Source organism: Leucoraja erinacea, chromosome 30 (genome assembly GCF_028641065.1).
Source record: "Leucoraja erinacea ecotype New England chromosome 30, Leri_hhj_1, whole genome shotgun sequence".
NCBI classification, from domain to species: domain Eukaryota; kingdom Metazoa; phylum Chordata; class Chondrichthyes; order Rajiformes; family Rajidae; genus Leucoraja; species Leucoraja erinaceus.
This window is the reverse complement of record NC_073406.1, coordinates 24763824-24788034: the sequence shown is the minus strand read 5'-3', so window position 1 is coordinate 24788034 and position 24211 is coordinate 24763824. Positions and strand designations below refer to the sequence as shown.

At 45.6% G+C, this 24211-nt stretch overlaps 1 protein-coding gene across 3 annotated transcripts in view; it reads right to left on the bottom strand.

Annotated features, from left to right (window-relative positions):
• LOC129711755 (probable G-protein coupled receptor 153) overlaps positions 1 to 24211 on the bottom strand; it is a 129510-nt gene that overhangs the window by 15046 nt on the left and 90253 nt on the right. The gene's annotated exons all lie outside the window — the stretch shown is intronic.

Here is a 24211-nt window from a genome sequence, read left to right as displayed (position 1 = left end):
TGGTAGCTGTAGATTGCTTATTGCATGTGAACCAATCAGTAGTGTAGTATCACTAACTCCACCTTACTATACACTTTATATTAACACCTATTTCTTACGTTAGGTACATAAAAATGCTGGAGAAACTCAGCGGGTGCAGCAGCATCTATGGAGCGAAGGAAATAGGCAACGTTTCGGGCCGAAAACCTTCGATCAGTCTGAAGAAGGGTTTCGGCCCGAAACGTTGACTATTTCCTTCGCTCTGTAGATGCTGCTGCACCCGCTGAGTTTCTCCAGCATTTTTGTGTACCTTCGATTTTCCAGCATCTGCAGTTCCTTCTTAAACACTATTTCTTACGTTACGTTAGTTATACAGGCAGTAGCAATGAGCTAACAATCTTGCTGTACCGCTGCAATATCTGATGATTAAAGATGATTTAAACTCCAGACCTGTGTCTGTTAAGTCATTTATTGTAGCTATATCAACGTTGGAGATTTTATGCTCTAATTTTCCTCCTTCATCTCAGCGACTGATGGCAGTGTTGAGATACAGGTTTATAAAGAAAATAGACACAAAGTGCTGGAGTAAGTCAGCGGAACAGGCAGCATCTCTGGAGAGAAGGAATGGGTGACGTTTCGGGTCGAGACCCATCTTCAGGTTTACAAGGTTGGCCAGAGTCTAGTTCTTCACCCATGCATCAAAACACAAGCTGACACTGCCAATAGTCACCGATGGTCTCATTCTTAATCTGTCACCTACTCATAGTTTGAAGCCCCAAGGCCAATGTGGGTAAACCTTTGATCCCAGCTAACCTTTTCTTCCCCAAAAGCACGAATAATAATTAATACAGACTGCAAGTTTTCCTGCTTAATTGATTCGTCACAAAATTGGAGACAAAGGCATATTTTATACCCATCATAGAGATAGAACTAGTTAGGAAAGTCTTAACACTGGCCCTTGAACCAATTTCTTCTGAAGAGACCTTTTAGAGAAGAAGCCAACATATTCTCGAACCAGTCACACCCCAGTCACTCCTCTTCTCCCCTCTCCCATCCAGCAGAAGGCACAACAACTTGAAAACATGCTGCACTAGATTCACGAACAGGTTCTACCCCGCTGTTATCTGACTCTTGAATGGATTTCTCATAAGCTAACAATGTATTCCTGATCTTCCAATCACCTCATTCTGGCCCTTGCACTTTCTTCTGAGCTTTAACACGATATTCTAAACTCCGTTTCCTTTCCACTATTTGCTCCACCTGTTGTGCTCAAGTGTGGTTTGGTTGAACTCACGTCTGGGAGGGTGGATTTACCTGGAGATTATGCCATTGTATCTCGGTACACATGACAATAATAAATTGTACCAAAATTCACCTCTAATTTCCTGGATTCCAGTCATCTTGCCTGACGAGTGAACAGGGAAGAGTGAACATTTGGAGGCTCATTCCACGAGTGACTTTAAACTAAATGGACATCAAAGTCCCAAAATATTTATCCCTCAGTCAACGAGACCAGAATAGAAAGTGGGCTTATGGCCCCACTGTTTCTGGGACCTTACAGCACACAGGACTGATCTGGCTTGGTTTTGGTTTGGGTTTATTACTGCTACTGTGTACTGAGATACAGTGAGAATCATTGTTTTGGGTGCTGTCGAGGTAAATCATAGCAAACATGAGTATATCTGGTAGTGCAAAAGAGAAAATAGTGTAGAATATAGCGTTATTGCTGGGGGTGGGAGATTGCAACCTTCACGTGGTCCGCCCTGTTTCGACGAATGCAATCAACCCGGCGTGCATAATCAAATAAGATCAAATAGAACAAGTTGTCCTACTTAACCTGTGCATGCCATACTCAAGAAGAAGAAGAAGCGTTATAGCTACAATGAAAGTGTAGTATTTTTAAAGATGCAAGGGTCACAAGAGGATAGATTGGAATATTGGGAATTCATTATTATCTTAAGAGAAGTCTGTTCAAGGGTATAATACTCGCAGGAAAGAAGCCGTTCCTGAATCGAGTAGCAGTGCTTTCAAGCTTTTACATCTTCTGCCTGACAGGAGAGGGGAGAAGAGGGAATGCCAGAGGCTTGAGTAGCCCTTCATTCCAAGTACAGATGGAATTGATCGGGCTGTTGTGGGGAGGCTGGTTTGCATGACGGACTGGGCTGCATTCACAACTCTCTGTGACCCAGTTGCAGAGAGGAAGCTGATTCCTAGGTCCAGGAATTTGAAGATGAGTTTAGTTGGGATTTAGCTTTAGGGATACAGCACAGAAACTGTGGCCCACTGAGTCTGCGCCGACCAGCAATCCCCGCACTCTAACACTAGGGATAATTTACAATGATACCAAGCCAATTAACCTACAAACCTGTACGTCTTTGGAGTGTGGGAGGAAACCTGAGAACCCGGTGAAGACCCACACAAGTCACAGGGAGAACGTACAAACTCCGTACAGACAGCATCAGTAGTCAGGTTCGAACCTGGATCTCTAACGTTGTAAGGCAGCAACTCTACCGTTGCGCCACTGTGCCACCCATACCAACTTCATAAAAATCCTTTCCTTGTCTGGCAATGATGGCTTCCTCTCTCATGAGAGCAGCAATGAGGACGTCAACTCCTTTTGAAAATAAAATTTACTACAATGCGGTGATCACGATGCCAACGTCACCCATTGTCCAACTAACATCTTCACCACAATCACAAATAAGACGATTGCTGGTTTAAAAAGAGAATTTGTAGCCAGTCTCACTTTCAAAAACCTTTGAATGGAGAGCACTATTTTTAGATTGAGGGTCTCCTTCTTTTCCTCTGACCAAAGAAATAGATAAACTGCTGAGGCCCTAAAAATCCCGGACTGCAGGCAAGAGGAACCTTCCCTCACCGAGTGAATGATCAATGTTCCTATTGGGTTTCTGCATTGAATAATGGAACCAAGAAATTTGGAGGCTTTCGATATACTGTGCAGAAACAGGCCCTTCGGCCCACCGAGTCACTACTGACCAGTGATCGCCCACTACACTAGCACCATCCTACCCACTAGACAATTGATATATATTTTTTGACCAAAGCCAATTAACCTACAAACCTGCACGTCTTTGGAGTGTTGGAGGAAACTGGAGCACTCAGAGAACATATAAACTCTGTACCGACAGTCCCCGTGGTCAGGATCGAACCCGAGTCTCTGATGCTGTAAGGCAGCAACTCTACCGCTGCGCCACCGTGGAGTCAACGAAGACTCCGCTGAACGGATTTACAAAACTGACATGTCAAGATGGATTATTTCATCAATACCTTGTGGATCCCAGGATTCAAACTCTATTCTTAACCCATCAAACTAGCAAATGCTAAGCATACACTCCATCCAGTGTACGATATATAGAGCCAGACACACACTATTTTCTCCTCTCTCCTGTGTGATGACTCTCAGAGACACAGCTACAAGGTTGCTGGGCTCCCTGCTGTTTGATAGGCAGAGTTGTCACCCTTCAATTGAATATTGGCAATCTTTGACATCCTAATCCGAATCCTAACCCTTATCCTCAAACTTGTACATAACAAGATGTTATTAAGTTAGCTGCCAATAGTTTTCTCAGAGTGAGCGCATTACTTACTCCTATTACACAAATGGATTCTGTTCATTCACAAAGGCTTTCAAGTTAAATTCACAGAGTGCTCCACACAACTATTAGGTTTATTTTCTGCAGTAACTCCAACAGAGTTATTCCACCATTTATTTCCTATTTTCAATATAAACCTGTATCTCAACAGGTTATTTACAAGTTCATGCTGAACAATTTTACTTCGGAGTCACGTGAGTGATTCCGTGAAGACCCCAGCTCCAGTGCGCAGGTGCGGCATTACGCACAGCGTGCAGAACGCGGCCAGCGGGAGTCGGGCTAGCTCCCGCATCCAGGGACGAGAGGTAAGTACTTACCTTAATCGGGCCTTGTGATTTTTGCTCCAGGGGGAGCAAAGTGAGGCATGGTGAGCGGGCCCCGTTTCGACTCCAGCGTGGGGCCGACAGTGACGGGGAAAAGGTGCCACCCGGACCGCTAACGCTGCGGACCGCTGCTAGGAGCTGCGCTAATGCCGGTCCGCTGAACAGCTGTTCCGTACAGCCGCGGACCGGCGGGAAAATTTTAAAAAACCCGACCGGCAGCCCTGCAGACTCCTGACCAGGAGAATCACCGCCCGGGAACCGCCACAACGCCGCCTGGAAAACGGCAGGCAGCCTCTACTTACAGGTAAGGGGAAATCTTACCAATTTACAGGTTCTACAGGAGCCATCTTCCTCCAAGCTGGAACAGGTTGGAGAAGGCAAAATAAGTATGTCTGTCTCCCCAAGCCAGAGGAGGTCATGAAGTTCACCTCCAGGAGAAGGACTGCCTGCCCAACTCCACACGAGGGTCCTTATCTGGGAGGCAGCCACCGGTAGCGGTGGAGCTATTTCAATGCTCCCGCTCACTCGACACCGAGCCGCTCCCTGTGCCGCCGGTGTAAAGGGGCACTGGCTGAATGCCAAGGGAGCTGACTCCTACCCCAGTGCTATTGCACTAGCCATCTCCCTTGTCGAGGGATTGATGCAACAGCAGAGTGGAGTGCTTTGCCTCCTCCCATTTAGCGCATCCTTTATGCTCCTTTTTTAAGGGCTAAGGAGGCCAGGGCTGGGCTGGCTTAAGCGCTGGGCAGGCGGACGAGAACAGCAGTATGCCAGGGGAGCAGGATCAGGAAGAGCCACTGGGTGTCGTGGGCCACTACATGGCTCCTCCACGCGACCATCTTCCCAACAAAAGCCCTGCAGGAGCAGGCCTTTCCAGAGGCAAATCCGCAGGCAGCTGGGTCTCGTAGACTCACAGACAAGCAGCGAATTCTACAGAAGGTCAAGATGTTACCACCTTTGCTCGCCTTTGGTGCTGACGCCTAAGATGTTCCCATATTTGGGATACTCGACTGAACGATGGTGCATATAGACCTGCCCGCAACCCCGAATATATGGGGCTATGCAAACCGCTGCTGCGGGGAAGAGGGAGCAGGCTATGGGACGAGCAGGACATCACATCCAACACCCAGCTGGCAGCACCCCTCGGCATCCACCAGCAATATCAAACAAGGACTGGTGAAAGCCTGGTGACCGCTGCAGATCCCCCATAGTTCTTTTTAGACGGGGCCCAGAGCGGAGCCGTGGGAAGATGCGCCGCCCCACCGACAGCACCAGCATACCAGCAAACTACGCCTTCATGAAAAACAACAAGCATGGAGGTAGGTAGTCTGGTTCCTCCCAGTTTACACTAAAACAAGGGTGTTCTACTAAACTGCATGGGGAGTGGGCTAAGCATGGGATGCTGTCACAAATAACCAAAATATACTCAACAGCATTAGAGGATAAAAACGAATTCAAATTGGGCATTTTACTGCCAGTTCAGCAATGCGCCCAAAGGGCTGTTTCTCCCTCTAAGAAAAGAGAAGTGAGAAGGCAAGCTGAACTAAACAGGCACATTACTAAACGGATTGGAATTTGTATCGAATATATTCACCAAAACTATAAAAGATGATGAATGTAGCATCATCATTGATCTAATATCACTAAATAAATCTGTTGAGTATATCCACTTTAAGATGGAGGTGGAGTTTTGTCACTGCCAGACATCTGATCTCCCTAGGATACCTATGGGGAGCATTGATATGGGAGATGCTAACTATCTTATACCATACACTAGGATCATTATAGATACCTAAATATATTTACCTGGATCATGGATATCCCGGTTAGGGCAACCATGGGAGCATATAGCATTTCATATGGTCCAAACCTCAGCCCTAAACTATTATAAATGGCCATGAAAATATTAAGAAAACAAGCATAATCATGGCACATATTGGATGATATCCTCATATTAGGGGAAACAAAGGAATTAGCTGTGGAGCAGTTCTAGCTACGAAACAGCTCCCTAAAGCTGAGGTTCATCCCACGCCCAGATAAACCAGAATTGAAGCGTTACTACCAAGGATTATCTGGGCTTCAATAATAATTCCGTCCATATGACTGTTACTTTGCCAAGATACTTGGGTCACTATAATCAAATCATGAATGTACCCACTGAAGCTATATCACAATTAAGGTGGTGGGCAGACATATATTTGGCATAGTTTTCAGCCCTATTATCATCACCAATCCCAACTTGGTTATTTTAAAAACAAATGCCAGTACTTTAGGCTGGGGAGCAACTAAACTCCATATCCAGCACAGGTAACAGATGGACCAAGTCACAAACATCGTTACTACACATACCGGGCATCAACTTCTTGGGATTGGTGATCGCCTATTGGGCTAAAAAGCATATGCATTTCAAATGCAGCACGTACATATGTGGTTACGGATTGATAATACTATGGTGGTGGCTTATATCAACCATATGGGGAGCATAATAATTATTATTGTGCAACAAATTGGTCAAACAAATCTGGCAATGGTGTGTCAAAAGACATTTTAACTATCAGCTGCCTATGTCCTAGGAAGCTAGAACACAGTGGGAGACACCATGTCACGGGGTAAAATTTATGATTACATTGAATAGATGTCATAACCCAAAATATCTGCTAAATTTATTAAGCAGTTTGAAAGCCAGATATCAATTTGGTTGCATAAGACGGAATCACCAGTAACCCATGTATGTGACTTAGGAACCAGATTAGAGGCAGCAGCGATAGATGCCTATACGCTGGAAGGGGGAATTTCTGCTTTGCCTTCCTCCCTTCTGCCTCATCAGTCGGGCACTTCGCAATACAGATGGGATCTGTCTCCGAGATATTGAACGTGCCCGACCGGCCTACAGCCATGGTTCCCAGTTCATCACGACACGGTGGGCGAGTCACCTATGGATTTCCCTAGTGGACCATGGTTGCTGACTCAACCCAGTATCAGGCATAAGCCACCCATGCCAGGGAAACATCAAACTCCTGGGTGCAGGTTTTGAATAGACCTTACCAGGGACTGGGATTATCCAAAGGAACCATTACCACCATGTCGGCATCCCTGCGAACAGTCACTAAAAGCTAACATGGGTAAAATACTGCCACGACGCAGGGACAACGAACTATTCAACCACTGACGTATTGGAGTTCCTGGAACATCTACACCATGACTAAAAGGTGAGTTACAGTGCCGTAAATACAGCATGGAGCGCCTTATCTGCTTATCTAAAACCGCATGTCAGCAGAGCATGGGATCCCATCCACTGAAGGTAAACTTATGAAGGGCAACTATAATATAAGCCCCAAACACCCAGGTATATACCCATGTATGGGATATTGGTGTGATATTGACATACCTCAGAGAATGGCACCAGCCAGATCCCTCAGCTTGCTTAATCTATGTTTTAAAAAAGGCTCATGCTTATGGCTCTCGTACACGCTCAAAGAGTCCGGTCACTCCATAAACTAGACTGGATACATGGTGATTACCCCAGACGCATCAAGTTCATATTTAGGTCTGGTAAAATCTAACTCGCAGGTATATGGATTCGGCACGAACTAGCAGGGTCGAGATCGCCTGTGTTTTCCGTGCTGTAGTCGTTATATGGCTATATGGACCAGGAACGCCCGATTCACTGGTGGGATTCCGGGCCTACCCACCAGAGTCCAGGTTGAGTGTGGTGACCCATTTACTACTATATATAGACACAACCCACTATCTTAGAGGGAGAGGAAAGCCTATGGGTCAACCACAGTAACCCAAGACGGGGTACGAGCCAAACCACTCCAAGGTGGCTCAAACAGGTACTGAAAGCTGCCGGAATAGATAATAATACATTTAATCCCATTCCACTAGGGCAGCATTGGTATCAGCGGCTGAACGAATGAACATCCCGGTTGACCACATTTTTCAATACAGCAGAATGAATGGTCAAGGGAACCGCGTTCAGAACATTTTTTATTATAAACCGTTGATAAACCTGATTTAATTGCAGGAGAATATTACAAACTGCAATATTAATTTAAGCTCAGAGGAGCTCTTTTATGTTGTTATTGTTAACAAATACCTTTCTGTTTCTTTTGAAAGCAGATCCACTGGTTGATTACGATAACACTTCCTCCCTCATAAACTTCGGCAGTGAGTGAAATAAAAACTGTTACACGGTTTGAAATCACAGACCTTTGAAGTCTTCACGGAATCACTCACGTGACTCCGAAGTAAAATAGTAAGATTAAACGAGTACTTACCAGTACGAAGTTTGATCTGTATTTTATGAGGAGTTACGGTGAGGGATTAAGTGCCCGCCGCTCCCACCCTCATTATACAGATCGAACTAGTAAACTGATGTCTCGTGATCTTTACTATCTTACTTCAAATATTGTGTCTATTCTGTGATTTCACACCGCTGCTTCGAAGTATGCCGCACCTGCGCACTGGAGCTGGGGTCTTCACTTAATCCCTCACCGTAACTCCTCATAAAATACAGATCAAACTTCGTACTGGTAAGTACTCGTTTAATCTTACTATTATTTTCCCTTAGCCCCACCTGCCTGCACTCATACCATAACCCCCCATTCCCTTCTCATCCATATGCCTATCCAATTTATTTTTAAATGATACCAATGAACCTGCCTCCACCACTTCCACTGGAAGCTCATTCCACACCTATACCACTCTCTGAGTAAAGAAGTTCCCCCTCATATTACCCCTAAACTTCTGTCCCTTAATTCTGAAGTCATGTCCTCTTGTTTGAATCTTCCCTATTCTCAAAGGGAAAAGCTTGTCCACATCAACTCTGTCTATCCCTCTCATCATTTTAAAGACCTCTATAAAGTCCCCCCTTAACCTTCCGCGCTCCAGAGAATAAAGACCTAAATTATTCAACCTATCTCTGTAACTTAGTTGTTGAAACCCAGGCAACATTCTAGTAAATCTCCTCTGTACTCTCTCCATTTTGTTGACATCCTTCCTATAATTGGGCGACCAAAATTGTACACCATACTCCAGATTTGGTCTCACCAATGCCTTGTACAACATTAACATTACATCCCAGCTTCTATATTCAATGTTCTGATTTATAAAGGTTAGCATACCAAAAGCTTTCTTTACCACCCTATCTATATGAGATTCCACCTTCAAGGAACTATGCACGGTTATTCCCAGATCCCTCTGTTCAACAGTATTTTTCAATTCCCAACCATTTACCATGTACGTCCTATTTTGATTTGTCCTGCCAAGTTGTAGCACCTCACATTTATCAGCATTAAACTCCATCTGCCATCTTTCAGCCCATTCTTCCAAATGGCCTAAATTACTCTGTAGGCTTTGGAAATCCTCTTAATTATCCACAACACCCCCTATCTTGGTATCATCTGCATACTTACTAATCCAATTTATCACACCTTCATCCAGATCATTGATGTACATGACAAACAACAAAGGACCCAACACAGATCCCTGAGGCACCCCACTAGTCACCTGCCTCCAACCCGACAAACAGCCATCAACCATTACCCTCTGGCGTCTCCCATTCAGCCACTGTTGAATCCATCTTGCTACTCCTGCATTTATGCCCAACTGTTGAACCTTCTTAACCTTCCATGAGGAACCTTGTCAAAGGCCTTACTAAAGTCCATATAGATAACATCCACTGCTTTACCCTCGTCAATTTCCCTAGTAACCTCTTCAAAAAATTCAAGAAGATTAGTCAAACATGACCTTCCAGGCACAAATCCATGTTGACTGTTCCTAATCAGACCTTGTTTATCCAGATGCTTATATATATTATCTCTAAGTATCTTTTCCATTAATTTGCCCACCACTGAAGTCAAACTAACAGGTCTATAATTGCTAGGTTTACTCTTAGAACCCTTTTTAAACAATGGAACAACATGCACAATACGCCAATCCTCGGGGACTATTCCCGTTTCTAATGACATTTGAAATATTTCTGTCATAGCCCCGGCTGTTTCTACACTAACTTCCCTCAATGTCCTAGGGAATATCCTGTCAGGACATGGAGACTTATCCACTTTTATATTTTTCAAAAGTGTCAGTACTTCTTTTACTTTGAAACTCATAGTATCCATAGCTACTCTACTAGTTTCCCTTACCTCACATAATTCAATATCCTTCTCCTTGGTGAATACCGAAGAAAAGAAATTGTTCAATATCTCCCCCATCTCTTTTGGCTCTGCAGATAGCTGTCCACTCTGTCTCTCCAATGGACCAATTTTCTCCCTCGTTATCCTTTTGTTATTAATATAGCTGTAGAAACCTTTTGGATTTACTTTCACCTTACTTGCCAAAGCAACCTCATATCTTCTTTTAGCTTTTCTAATTTCTTTCTTAAGATTCTTTTTACATTCCTTATATTCCTCAAGCACCTTATTTACTTCATGCTGCCTATAATTATTGTAGATCCCCCTCTTTTTCCGAACAAGATGTCCAATTTCCCTTGAAAACCAGGGCTCTTTCCAATTTTTACTGTTTCCTTTCAACCGATCAGGAACATAAAGATTCTGTACTCTTAAAATTTCCCCTTTAAATGTCCTCCAGTTCTCTTCTACATCCTTCACACATAGACTGGGAAAACAAAATGTCCCAGTTCACTCCTTTTAAATCATTTCGCATCTCATCAAAGATAGCCTTTCTCCAATCAAATATCTCAACCCTAGGTCCAGTTCTGACCCTCTCCATAATTATATCGAAACTAATGGTATTGTGATCACTGGACCTGAAGTGCTCCCCAACGCATACCTCTGCCACCTGTCCCATCTCATTTCCTAACAAGAGGTCCAGCACTGCCCCTCCTCTAGTAGGTATCTCTATGTATTGCTGCAAAAAACTATCCTGCACACATTTTACAAACTCCAATCCAGCTCATTTACAGAATGTGTTTCCCAGTCTATGTGTGGAAAGTTGAAATCTCCCACAATCACTACCTTGTGCTTACTACTAATATCTGCTATCTCCTTACATATTTGCTCTTCCAATTCTCGATCCCCATTTTGCGGTCTATAATACACCCCTATATGTGTTGCTACACCTATCCCACTTCTCAGTTCCACCCAAATAGCCTCCCTAGACGAGCCCTCCAATCTATCCTGCCAAAGCACTGCTGTAATATCTTCCCTGACTAGCAAGGCAACACCTCCACTTCTTGCCCCTCCAATTCTATCATACCTGAAGCAACGAAATCCTGGAATATTTAGTTTCCAATCACAGCCCTCCTGCAACCATGTTTCCCTGATCGCCACAACATCATACTTCCAGGTGTCTATCCAGATTCTAAGCTCATCCACCTTTCTTGCAATGCTCCTAGCATTAAAATATGCACATTTAAGAAACCCCCCGACTCTTATTCTCTGTTTATTTCCTTTTTCTTCTTTCTCCTCTTGTGTCCGAGTGCTTCAATTTTCTGCTTCCTGCCTCCCATTCTGTCTACTAGCTTTCTCTATTTGAGTCCCTCGCCCCAACCATTCTAGTTTAAAGTCTCCCCAGTAGCCTCTGCAAATTTCCCCGCCAGGATATTGGTCCCCCTCAGGTTCAAGTGCAACCCATCCTTTCTGTACAGGTCCCACCTTCCCCAAAAGAAGTCCCAATGATCCAGGAACTTGAATCCCTGCCCTCTGCACCAGTCTTTCAGCCACGCATTTATCCTCCACCTCGCTCCATTCCTACTCTCACTGTCGCGTGGCACAGGCAGTAATCCTGAGATTGTTACCTTTTTGGTCCTTTTCCTTAACTCTCCTCCCAACTCCCTAAATCCTCCCTTCAGGACCTCTTCCCTTTTTTTACCTATGTCATTGGTACCTATATGTGCCACAACCTCAGGCTCCTCTCCCTCTGATTTCAGGATATCTTGGACGCGTTGAGACACGTCCGAGACCTTGACACCAGGGAGGCAGACCACCATCCTGGTCTCCCGACTGCGTCCACAGAATCGCCTATCCGATCCCGTAACAATAGAGTCCCCAATTACTATTGCCCTCTTCTCTTTTTCCCTACCTTTCGGAGCAACAGGGCCGGTCTCTGTGCTGGAAGCCCGTCCGCTGTCACTACCCCCGGGTAGGCTGTCACCCCCATCCGTACTCAAACAGGAGTACTTATTTGCAAGGTGTACCGACATTGGAGTACTCACTCGTTCCTGCCTCTGCCCCTTGCCCTTCCTTAACGTGACCCACATGTCTCTCTCCCGTGGTTTTGGAGTGACCACCTCCCTATAACCTCCTCACTCTCCCTGACCAGACCGAGGTCATCGAGCTGCTGCTCCAGGATCCTAATACGGTCCCTTTGGAGCCCCATCTCGAAGCACCTGGTGCAGATATGGACGTCTGGAGGGCCATCCGACACCATGACCTCCCACATCTGACATCCAGAACAGTACACTGCTCTGGCTGTCATTCTCCCACCTTATCCTGGATCCGTTACAAGTACAATACAATAGAAACTGCTGGGAGAAATCAGCAGGTATCTGACTCACAAACAGCTGCTCCCTCTTGACCTTTAAACTGCACCTTTATTATATAAACAAAAAGCACTGTACCTTTACTAAAGCACTGTACCTTTAACCAGAAAGCAGAAATGCTAACAAGACAAACAAATATACTAAATAACTATACAACTATGCTACACTTCTTGTCAAGAATGTATTCAACTCCCCACGGTGCCCAGCGATCCCAGAAATCCCCCAGGGTGCCCGTGGACAGCGCAAAGTCCCTTTCTAACACCACTCGGGCACGGACGTAACCCCGGTAAAGGGGCAGGTAGCCGGCTCGGGCAGAGCCCTCTTCTGCCTGGCACCATGACTCGTGGATGGCCAGCTTGGCCAGGCCCAGGAGCAACCCAACCAGGACATCCTCGGCCCTACCCTCTCCCCTTTGCACAGGGTGTCCAAAAATGAGGATGGTGGGTGAGAAGTGCAGCCAGAAGGCAAGGAGCAGCCCCTTTAGGTATTGAAACAGTGGCTGCAGCCTCAAAGCCCTGTCCCACTGTACGAGTTCATTCAAGAGTTCTCCGGAGTTTGCCCTGATTCGAACTCGGAGAGTTACTGTAATGGCCGCTCACAGGTACTCGGGGCTCTCGTGGACATTTTTCAAAGTTGAAAAATCTTCACGAATCTTCCCGAGTTTACCGCTTTTCCCGAGTACCTGCCGTTAGCGTTGCGAGCAGCTAAGAGATGTCCCCGAGCTCCGACGTGCCTGCTACGTTCATTCTACTTGCTTCCACGACTTTGATTTTTTTTTTTAAACTCGGAAAAGCTCTTGGAATGAACTCGTACAGTGGGACAGGGCTTTTACACACTCCATATACACGTGGTACACAGACTCTTCCAGCCCGCAACAGTGGCAGGTGGCTGGCGAGTCTGTGAACCGCGCAACTATTAGTATTGGTAGGTAAAATCGTAAATCAAAGAAAATGATTGTTATTAAGAAAGAGTTACTTAAAGTAATCACTTGCAACATTGATGGATTTTATCTAATTCAGTGATTGAAAAGCTGAGCATGAATCACACCTTACACTTCCCACTCATCAAAGCAGTGAATGACTCAGCACCATGGCCTTGCAAGTGCCACGGTGACATCAACAAGGTTGGATTAAGAATGAAGTATCAAAGGCATGTCAATGAGTCAGCCTCTATTAACAAAATACAAGACAGTTATGCATTTTCTGACCTCCAACTTGTTTCAATGACTATCATGTTTAACCCAGGACCCACTCTCTCTAATGTATACACTAAACACAAGGTGCATGCTTCAATGATTTATCTCATTTTTACTGACACTGTTTCCACACATAATAACTGAAAGTATCTGAGCATGTTGAGGATTTTAGTACATTCAGCGGCCAAGCAAAAGCATGAGTCAGTCTCAGCAGAGGCAAGAGCCATGAAGGCAGCTTGCAACTTCAAGCTAGGAGAAGTGTTAGTAGGTTTGTAGTAGATGTTGGTCAATAGTCTGCTTCCTGTGATGGAGACGGTGAGATCTATGTCGGAAATGGTCCAAGTTAATTTGAGTGCAGGATGGAAATTAATGGTGAAGCTGATGAAGTCAGTGAGTTCTGCATGGGTGCAGGAGGTAGCACCGATGCAGTTGTCAATGTGAAGTCAGTGAGTTCTGCATGGGTGCAGGAGGTAGCACCGATGCAGTTGTCAATGTGAAGTCAGTTAGTTCTGCATGGGTGCAGGAGGTTTCTAGATCTCACCGTCTCCATCACAGGAAACAGACTATTGACCAACATTTACTACAAACCTACTGACTCCCATAGCTATCTTGACTGCACTTCTTCCCGCCCTGCTTCCTGTAAAGATTCTATCCCCTACTCCCAATTCCTCTGTCTACACCGCATCTGCGCCCAGGATGAAGTGTTCCAAACCGGCGCATCGGAGATGTCCTCATTCTTCCATTATAGATGAGGATCTCACTAGGGTCTCCTCGATATCCCGCAGTTCCGCTCTTACTCCACCTCCCCCCATTCATAACAAGGACAGAGTCTCCCTTGTCCTCACCTTCCACCCCATCAGCCGTCGCATACAGCATAAAATCCTCCGACATTTTCGCCACCTCCAACGGGATCCCTCCTTCCCATCTCCACCCCTTTCTGCTTTCCACAGAGCCAATTCCTCTGAAACTCCCTGTTCAACTCGTCCCTTCACACCCAAACCACCCCCTTCCGAGGTACTTTCTTCTGCAACCACAGGAGATGCAACACCTGTCCCTTTACCTCCCCCCTCGACTCCATCCAAGGACCCAAACAGTCTTTCCAGGTGAGGCAGAGGTTCACTTGCACCTCCTCCAACCTCATCTACTGCACTGCTGTTCCAGGTGTCAACTCCTGTATATCGGCGAGACCAAGCGCAGGCTCGGCGATCGTTTTGCTGAAGACCTCCGCTCAGTCCATCTTAATCTGCCCGATCTCCCGGTGGCTCAGCACTTCAAATCGCCCTCCCATTCCCAATCTGACATTTCTGTCCTGGTCCTCCACCATTATCAGTGAGGTCCTGCGCAAATTGGAGGAACAGCACCTCATATTTCGGTTGGGTAGTTTACACCCCAGCGGTATGAAAATTGACTTCTCTAAGTTCAGATAGCCCTTGCTTTCCCTCTCTCCCCTTCCCCTTCCCCATCCCAGTTCTCCCACACATCTTACTGTCACCACCTACATTCTATCTTAGTCCCGCCTCCTCCCTGACATCAGTCTGAAGAAGGGCCTCGACCCGAAACGTCACCCATTCCTTCTCTCCAGTGATGCTGCCTGACCCTCTGAATTACTCCAGCATTTTGTGTCTAGCTTTGATTTAAACCAGCATCTGCAGTTCTTTCTTACACAATAAATGGGGGATGTTATAGATGGGATTCCTCTAAGAGCCCGACATAGACCTGATGGGCCAAATGGCCTCCCATGTCAAAATGGAGTGCATTCCAACAAATCTAGTGCCGATTGTGGGAATAAACATTTCTTTTTATTTATTTATTTTTTTAATTTATTAGAAGTACAGTAAATTACAGTAATACACATCACATATATCTTATTACATTTTGTTGTACCACTTCGTTTTTTTCGAGCTTTAAAAAAGGTAGAAATAAAAGAAGTAAGGAAAGTGAGCAAGAATCGTGAAGGTGCAGGAAAGTGTTGGGAGAAGAAAGCCCCTTGGGGAAGAAATTAGAGAAGGAAGTAAAGAAAGGAAATAAGACCCTAGAAAGAAAAGAAAAAGAAAGTAAAAACAATCGATCTATTGTAACACAAAACTCCGCAAAAAAGGATATACCAACCGTGTTTTTTAAAAATATATTTTATACCCCCCGTTAGAATAAACATTTCTTTTGAGCGAAAAGATGTCCTTACACTTGCAATTGTCCCGGGGAGCTGCGTAGGACCGATATATCCAATGAACAACCGCGCCGCTGACGAGCAGAACGACGACCAAAGACCGTATGCGCCCCGGTAGGCCTGACTCACCCCAGGGGACTGTGGTGAAGCCGGGCGGCGAGGCCTGTCTGGGCCAAAGGGGCCTCTGCGATGGCAACAATGAGAGTCGCCGCCGCGGCAGTGGGAGGTTCGGTGGCGGTGGGGCCTCACGGTCAATGAGCGTGTGGGGGTAGGGGAAGCCAATGGGGACCGCCCTCAAGAACAATGGGGACCCAGCGTGGGGAGGGGTGGGGCTGTCTAGTTTAGAATCCTCTGCCCAGGGGATAAGTCAGTATTTGTTTGTTTGTTTGTTCGTACCGATGAAGGTGCTGTGCACGCGGTTCTAGGTTCTCTAACATATTCCCAATGGAATTTAAACCGGAGGTGGCGCAGGGTGGACTTAAGCAAAAAAGGATTCTTGGAAAAGAAGAGCTACCTTAAATGTAGTTGCATCTGGTTGGGTCACTATGGTAGGGTGAAAATAATTCCATGCTTTAATTGTGTGGGGGAAGAATGAATTTCTGTACACATCTGTCTTGGTAGCTGGTATCTCAAATTGGATCGACTGCCCTCGTCTGCTCCTAATTGGTTTGGTAATCCATGTCGAGCTGACCATGTAACATTTTGTAAAAACAGGTCTAACGGTGAGCTTGACGTCTGTCTTGGAGAGGGTTCCAACCCAGTGAATTCTGAAGTTTGGTAACACTCGCTTCGGTCTCATATGTAGTCATGCCTACTATGTTCTGTTCTGCTGAAGCAAAGGAAGATTTTCATTGTCCTATCAGGGGCACGTGATAATAAACTCTCTTGAATCTTGAATCAAATCGAACTGTCTGTCTTTGGACACGTTTGATGGAAGAAATGTTTCTATTTGTGTACGGACCCCACGCTGCAACTGCATAGTCCAAATGTGGCCTAACGAGGGTGAAGTATAACTTCTCCTTGATAGAAGTTGATAAAAGTTGAACAATGACGACAGTCGCTTGTCTTTTAATTTCAAGTTTCACCTTGTGTGTTGTGTGTTGGCAGACCAATCTCCCTCCGGGGATGAGTAAAGTTTAATCATATCGTAATTGGGACATTTGCAATTCAGTGGTTACAAAACACATTGAACTTTGTTTTGTTTCAGACAGCCTGTGCCTTCCACTATTCTAAATACATCTCACGATCATAAACAGTCGAACATCTTTCAAACAACTTCACAAATTAGAAATAATAAAAACCATTAAAGATAACAAATCAACTTTAAAACATTCCATTGGCGTAAATTGATTAAAAGGATTGATGTTCATGATAATACGGTTAAACAATCCATTTATCCTCACAGTGGACATGGCCACATTTAATGTATCATTGTGCTTGGCATCAACCCATGGTGATTCTAGCCCTCAGCTCAGCAACTTACAGGATGCTTTGATCTGACCTCCAGTGCGTTCCACATACACAGGCAGCAGTGGAGTAGTGCACCAGTGCAGATGTCCGGGATGCACTGATGCATGAACTGCGGATTCTCTACAGAATCGATAGTGGATTATCAATGCATCAGTTATCATGGATAATACACCTAGATGCGCTAAAGTGAGGATGGAGTTTAGAAGATTGAGGGGGGAACTCATTGAAATTTACCGAGTAGTGAAAGGCCTGTATAAAGTGGATGTGGAGAGGATGTTTCCACTAGTGGGCAGTCTAGGACCAGAGGACACAACCTCAAAATAGTAAGATTAAACGAGAATTTACCAGTTTGAAGTTTGATCTGTATTTTATGAGGAGTTACGATGAGGGATTACGTGAAGAACCCGTTCAGCACGCATGCGCGGCATACTTCAAAGCAGCGGTGTGGAATCACAGACAGACACAGTTATTGAGGTAAACATAGTAAAGACAAGGAGACATCAGTTTGTGAATTTGACCCATATTATTGAGGGTGGGAGCGGAGGGCACGTAATCCCTCATCGTAACTCCTCATAAAATACAGATCAAACTTCAAACTGGTAAGTTCTCGTTTAATCTTACTATTTTACTTCGGAGTCACGTGAGTGATTCCGTGAAGATTTCAAAGCTCTGTGATTTCAAACCGTGTAACAGTTATTACTACATCACTGCCGAAGTCTTTGAGGGAGGAAGTGTGTTATCGTAATCAACCAATGAATCTGTTTTATGAAAAACAAAAACGGTATTTATTAACAATAACAACAAAAAGAAAATTGCTCCCCCGGGCTTAAATTAAATATTTGCAGACTGTAAAATTGTTTCTGCCTATAACACAGGTTTTGCCAACGGCTTGTGATAAAAAGTCCTGAACGTGGTTCCCCTTGCCCATCCTACTGTAGCCAGGATGTGGTCCATTCTTTCCGCCGTTGACGTGGATGCTGCCCTGGTGGAGTGAGATTTATACAAGTTAGTGTCAATCCCGGCTGCTTTTAGCACTTGCTTGAGCCATCTCGAAATGGTTTGGCTCGTCACCCGACCATGAGGTTTTTTATGACTGACCCACGAGGCGTTTTCACTCCCTCGAATATTGTTAGTTGTGTCTATATAAGATAGTTGGTGGGTCATGACACATAACCGTGGTTCTGGTGGGTAAGCCCGGAATATCACGACTGGACTAGGCGTTCCTGGCCTGCTCTGTTTGATCAGTCCCTGGATCATAAACGAGATCTGGTCTGGAGCTGTAATCATGTGGTCCAGTCGTAACCGATGTAGAGACTGGACCCTCTGTGCGGATACAAGTGCCATTAACATGAGCGTTTTGAGTGTCAATTGTTCCAGGCTGAGGGATCTGGCTGGTGGCCATCCCCTGAGGTAAGTCAGGACCTCACTGACATCCCATATATGGGTGTACCTTGGTTTAGGGGGGTTGGTATTGTAAATGCCTTTCATTAATTTTACCACCAGCGGGTGAGATCCCATGGCCTGTTGTCCTGGTGCTAGTGTTAAGTAGGCAGACAGGGCACTTCTCGCTGTGTTGATGGCACTGTAGCTGAGTCCTTCTTCGTAGTGAAGTTTGGCCAGGAATTCCAGTACGTTGGTGACTGATGCAGTCGTGTAGGTGGTCCCTGTATCCAGGCAGTACTTTTCCCATTTTCTGATATTGGTCAAGTACTGTTTTTTGGTGGATGTTCGGAGGGATGCTGACATGGTGTTGACAGTTTGTTCTGATAATCCCAGTCCCAGCAATGGTCTGTTCAGAATCTGCAACCCAGGAGTTTGATTTTTTTCATGGCATGGGTGGCTTATGCCAGACACTGGGTGTTGTAATAATTCTGGGTCACTGGAAAATGACATCGGAGTTCCAACAACCATGTCATGGGGTATTGGGAACCATGGCTGCGTAGGCCAGTCGGGTACTATCAAAATACCTGAAGGCAGAGTCCATTTGTATTTTGCGTAGTACCCGACTAATGAGGCAGAAGGGAGGAAATGCATAGAAGAAGAAATTTCCCCAATCCAGCGTGAACGCATCTACCGCTGCTGCCTCAGGGTCTGGTTCCCAGGCGACATACATAGGTACCTGGTGATTTAGCCTTGATGGAAATAAATCGATATCTGGCGTGCCATATTGCTTGACAATTTTTGCAAATATTTTTGGGTTTAACATCCATTCGATGTTGTCATTAAATTTACATGACCTGGTGTCTGCCACTGTATTTAGCTTACCTGGTAGGTAAGTTGCTGATAGCCAAATATGTCTTTCAACACACCATTGCCAAATTGTGTTAACCAACTTGTCGCATGATAACGATTTTATGCCGCCCATATGGTTATTGTAGGCCACCACCGTAGTATTATCTATTTGTAACCGAACATGCAAGTGATGCATATTTGATGCATATGCTTTTAAACCATAGAAGGCACCCAACATCTCTAGATAATTTATGCCCAGTGTAAGTAGTAATGACGACTCAGGGTTAGTCCATCTACCACCTGTGCTGGATATGGCGTTAGTTGCTCCCCAGCCTTGAGCACTGGCATCTGTTTGGATAACTAGCGTAGAGTTAGTGATGATAATAGGGCTGAAACTATGCCAAACGTTTTCTGCCCCCCACTGTAGTTCTGATATTGCTTCAGTGGGTAACTTCATGACACGATCATAATGACCTGCATGTCGTTTTAGTGCCTGTACCTTTGCTCTTTGTAAGTTTTGGTAGTGCAAAGGTCCGAATTGCGTAGCCGGAAATGCTGCTACCATTTTCCCAATTACTCTTGCTACTTGTCGAATAGTTGGTCGTTTGTTGACCATTAGATTGTTGCATGATTGTGCCAATGCAACTGTTTTGTCTTTTGGCAAAGTTACAGTCATATGGACTGAATTAATTGTGAAGCCCAAGAAGTCCATAGTTGTGGATGGCTTCAACTTAGATTTATCTGGATGTAAGACAAATCCCAAGGTTTCGAACAACTGTTTGGTAGCTGATACAGCTGACATAGTCAATTCCATGGTTTTGCCTACTATTAAGATATCATCAAGTTATGCCATGACAATATGTTTTGGTCTTCTTAATATTGCCAAGGCTGGTTTTAGTATTAATCTTGGGGCTGATGTTAACCCATTCGATAACGCTTTAAACTGCCATAATTGCCCCATCCAGGTAAACTTCGGGTATCTGCGATGATCCTTGTGAATAGGTACTGAATAGTAAGCATCTTTAAGATCAATGCTTGCCATGTAGTATCCTTTGGAAATTAGTTGTTTGGCAGTAACAAACGTTTCCATTTTGAAATGTATATACTTAACAAACATATTTAGTGATGTTAAGTCAATGATGATGCGACATCCACCATCTTTTTTGGTTTTAGTGAATATATTTGATACAAATTCCAAGGGTTCATGTTTTGTTTTTTCAATGATACCCTTTGTAATTAGTCTCATCAGTTCAACTTGTCCCTCTCGTTTTTCTTTCACTGAGAGGGAAAATACCCTTTGGGGTAAATGTTGAACTGGTGGCAATTTACCTGTTATGAATTGTATTTTGTATCCACTAATGCCATTGAGTATATACTGATCACTCGTGATAGACTCCCATGCTGCTTTAAACTGGTGTAATCTCCCCCCTGTTAGTATTAAGCCCCTTCTTTCTATATGCTGGTAGGAACCAGACCCACCTACCTCCATGGTTATGGGTATTTCCTCTGGTTCCCGCCGGTCCCACGAGGCTTGCGTGTTGTCTGATGTGGCGTTGACGTTGGGGGGTGGCGCATTTTCCATGGGGTCCGCTATGGGTCCTGGTCTAAAAAAGACTTACGATGATAGAATGCGGACCCCGAGCTTTCACCAGTCCTACATGGTGGACGTCGACTGGTGGACGCGACGGGGTGCTGCCACTTGGTGTTTATTGCTCTAGGTTTGCTCGTCCCGTGCCCTGCCTTCATGAGACCCTGAGTTTTTGAGGCCTCGGCCATATCCTTCATTCGCTTAGGTAGGTCATTGCCAAAGAGCAGTATGTCTGGCTCAGAGGCTGGGGTTTTGCACAACCCCGCAAATTTAGGATTGAGGGCAGGTTTTATTATTTCTTTACGCAGGTTGTTAATCTCAAATTGCGTATTGCACAACAGCGCGAGAATATCCTGTTGAGTGGTGGTCATCTCATTGTTGTCCACGGAACGAGCAAACGAAGTGATGGCCAACGTCAGGAGCCCGAGGATCCGCTACAGTTTTAGCTCGTGGTGTCGGCTGTTTGGCCCAATATGCCCCCAGATTTGGCTGTTTACAGCTGGCACTTTGAGGGACTCGCAGTTCTCTGGCGCTGTATAAGTTTCCAAAGCATCATTGACCACCTGCTCCTGTAGAGCCCTGTTGGAGAGGTGGTTGATGCTGGCCGCTAGTTTGGCTTCTAACGGTCTTCCTGCACGTGGGGTTGCCATGTAGCGGTCCACTACACCAAGCAGCTCTTCCTGTTCCTGCACCCCTTGCATACTCCCGAGATCTTCAGCCCAGTCCTGGTCACCAAAGCTATCCTCTGGGAAGGAGGAAGCAATGGACAGTGGACAAGGCACTGTGGAGGGAGTGCCTGACCTCCCTCTGCGAGAGCTCCCCTCCTGGGGCGCACCTCGCTGGAGCATCTGCCCAGGTGGAGAGACGTCCACATCCGACATGTTGGAAAACACAGGCCGGACGCTCTTCCTGGTAGCTTTCCCTCCAGCCCGCTGCTCAGGCGCTAGCGGGGCTGGGCTCGGCACGGTGTCGGGGATAGCGGAGCGCTCGGTTAGCATTCCTACCGCCTGTTGCTGCCCCCCCCCCTGATGGAACGCTCCTCTGGTGGAGTCGAACGGAGGACAGATTTTTTTTAAAGCCTTGTCTTTGGTGTACTCATTTCTGAAAGAGAAATCAGACGGCTCTTCTTTGGTAAGTAAGGCCGACCTCAGTTCACTTACCTGACGGTCCATCTTTTAAATTGCAGCGGGAGCGCCTGGCTCCCGCTGTAGCCGCCTGTTGCACTGCTGGCGTAATGCCGCGCATGTGTGCTGAGCGGGTTCTTCACGGAACCACTCACGTGACTCCGAAGTAAAATTAAAGGACGTACCTTTAGGAAGCAGATGAGGAGGAATTTCTTTAGTCAGAGGGTGGTGAATCAGTGGATTCCATTGTCGCAGAATGCTTTGGAGGTCATCAACGGATATTTTTAAGGCTGAGATAGATAGATTCTTGCTTAGTACGTATGTCAGGGGCTATGAGGAGAAGGCAGAAGAATGGGGATTGAGATGGAAAGAAGGATCAGCCATGATGGAATGATGGAGTAGACTTGATGTGCCGAAAGGCCTAATTCTGTTCCTAACACGTATGATCTTTGATATGATCTTATGATGCTTAACTGCCCATCCGCATCACCCTATACTGGATTTAGATGTTGTGGGCATCTGGTCAAAATGAACCTCATTCTATTCCCAGTGTTAGTGTTCTCTCTGAAGTAGAAAGGTTTTATTAATATTGCACTTTTAGGATGTCTCAAAATCAATGCAATAGGATAGTTTAATTAGAGATAACTGTATCAATCTAGTCCACGCCGACTATTGATCACCCGTTCACACTTGTTCTACAGTATGTTACACTGTGCCTCTGTGCCACTGTGCCACTGTGCCACTATGCCACTGTGCCCCTGTGCCACGTGCCACTGTGCCACTGTGCCACTGTGCCACTGTGCCTCTGTGCCACTGTGCCACTGTGCCTCTGTGCCACTGTGCCTCTGTGCCACTGTGCCAGCGTGCCACTGTGCCTCTGTGCCACTGTGCCTCTGTGCCACTGTGCCTCTGTGCCACTGTGCCACTGTGCCACTATGCCACTGTGCCCCTGTGCCAGCGTGCCATTGTGCCTCTGTGCCACTGTGCCACTGTGCCACCTTTAAGATTTTGTTCACTATACTAATGCAGGAAACGCTACAGCCAATGAACGCAGGGAATATTCTGCCAAACAGCTGTGGGGTAGCTAGCATGCAAGCTGTTCCAATGCTGTTGGTTAATAATGACAGAGACATGAGGATAAACTCCCCTGTTCCAGGTAGGATTATTTTACATCTGGTTCATGGAGCAGACCGGGCCTTTGTTTAACAGCAGTAGCACAGCGGGGCAGCGGTAGAGTTGCTGCCGTACAGCGCCAGGGACCCGGGGTCCATCCCGACTACGGGTGCTGTCTGCACTGAGTTTGTACGTTCTTCCTGTGACCTGCGTGGGTTTTCTTCGAGATCGTTGGTTTCCTCACTCGAAAGAAGTACAGCTCTGTAAGTTAATTGGCTTGGTATAAATGTAAATTGTCCCTATTGTGTGTAGAGTAGTGTTAATGTGCGGGGATCGCTGGTCAGTGCGGTCTCGGTGGGCCAAAGGGCCTGTTTCCGCACTATATCTCTATAAACTAAACTAAATCTCATCTGAAAATCATCATCATGCAGCACTCTTTCAGTATTGCATCCTCAACTCACAAATCTCTGTATCCAGCAACTTTAGGACATAGCTGGTAGAGCTGCTGCCTCACAGCGCCAGAGACCCGGGTTCGATCCTGACCTCTGGTGCTGTCTGTGTGGAGTTTGCATGTTCTCCCTGTGACCGCATGGGTTTACTCCGAGTGCTCCAGTTTCCTCTCCCATCCCAAAGATGTGCGGGTTTGTAGGTTAATTGGCCTCTGATGCGAATGTGTGATGACATAGAACTAGTGTGAACGGGTGATTGACGGTCAGCATGGACTCGGTGGGCCGAAGGGCCTGTTTCCATGCTGTGTCCCCAAACTAAACTAAACTATTTAAACTAAACTAACATTCATCAAAAGAAAAATAAATAGCTAATGAGAGGACAATGAGAGGCAGAGGCTTAGAGAGCAGTGGGAAATAAGGACATTTTTGCAGAAGGATCAGCAGGATAATGCTG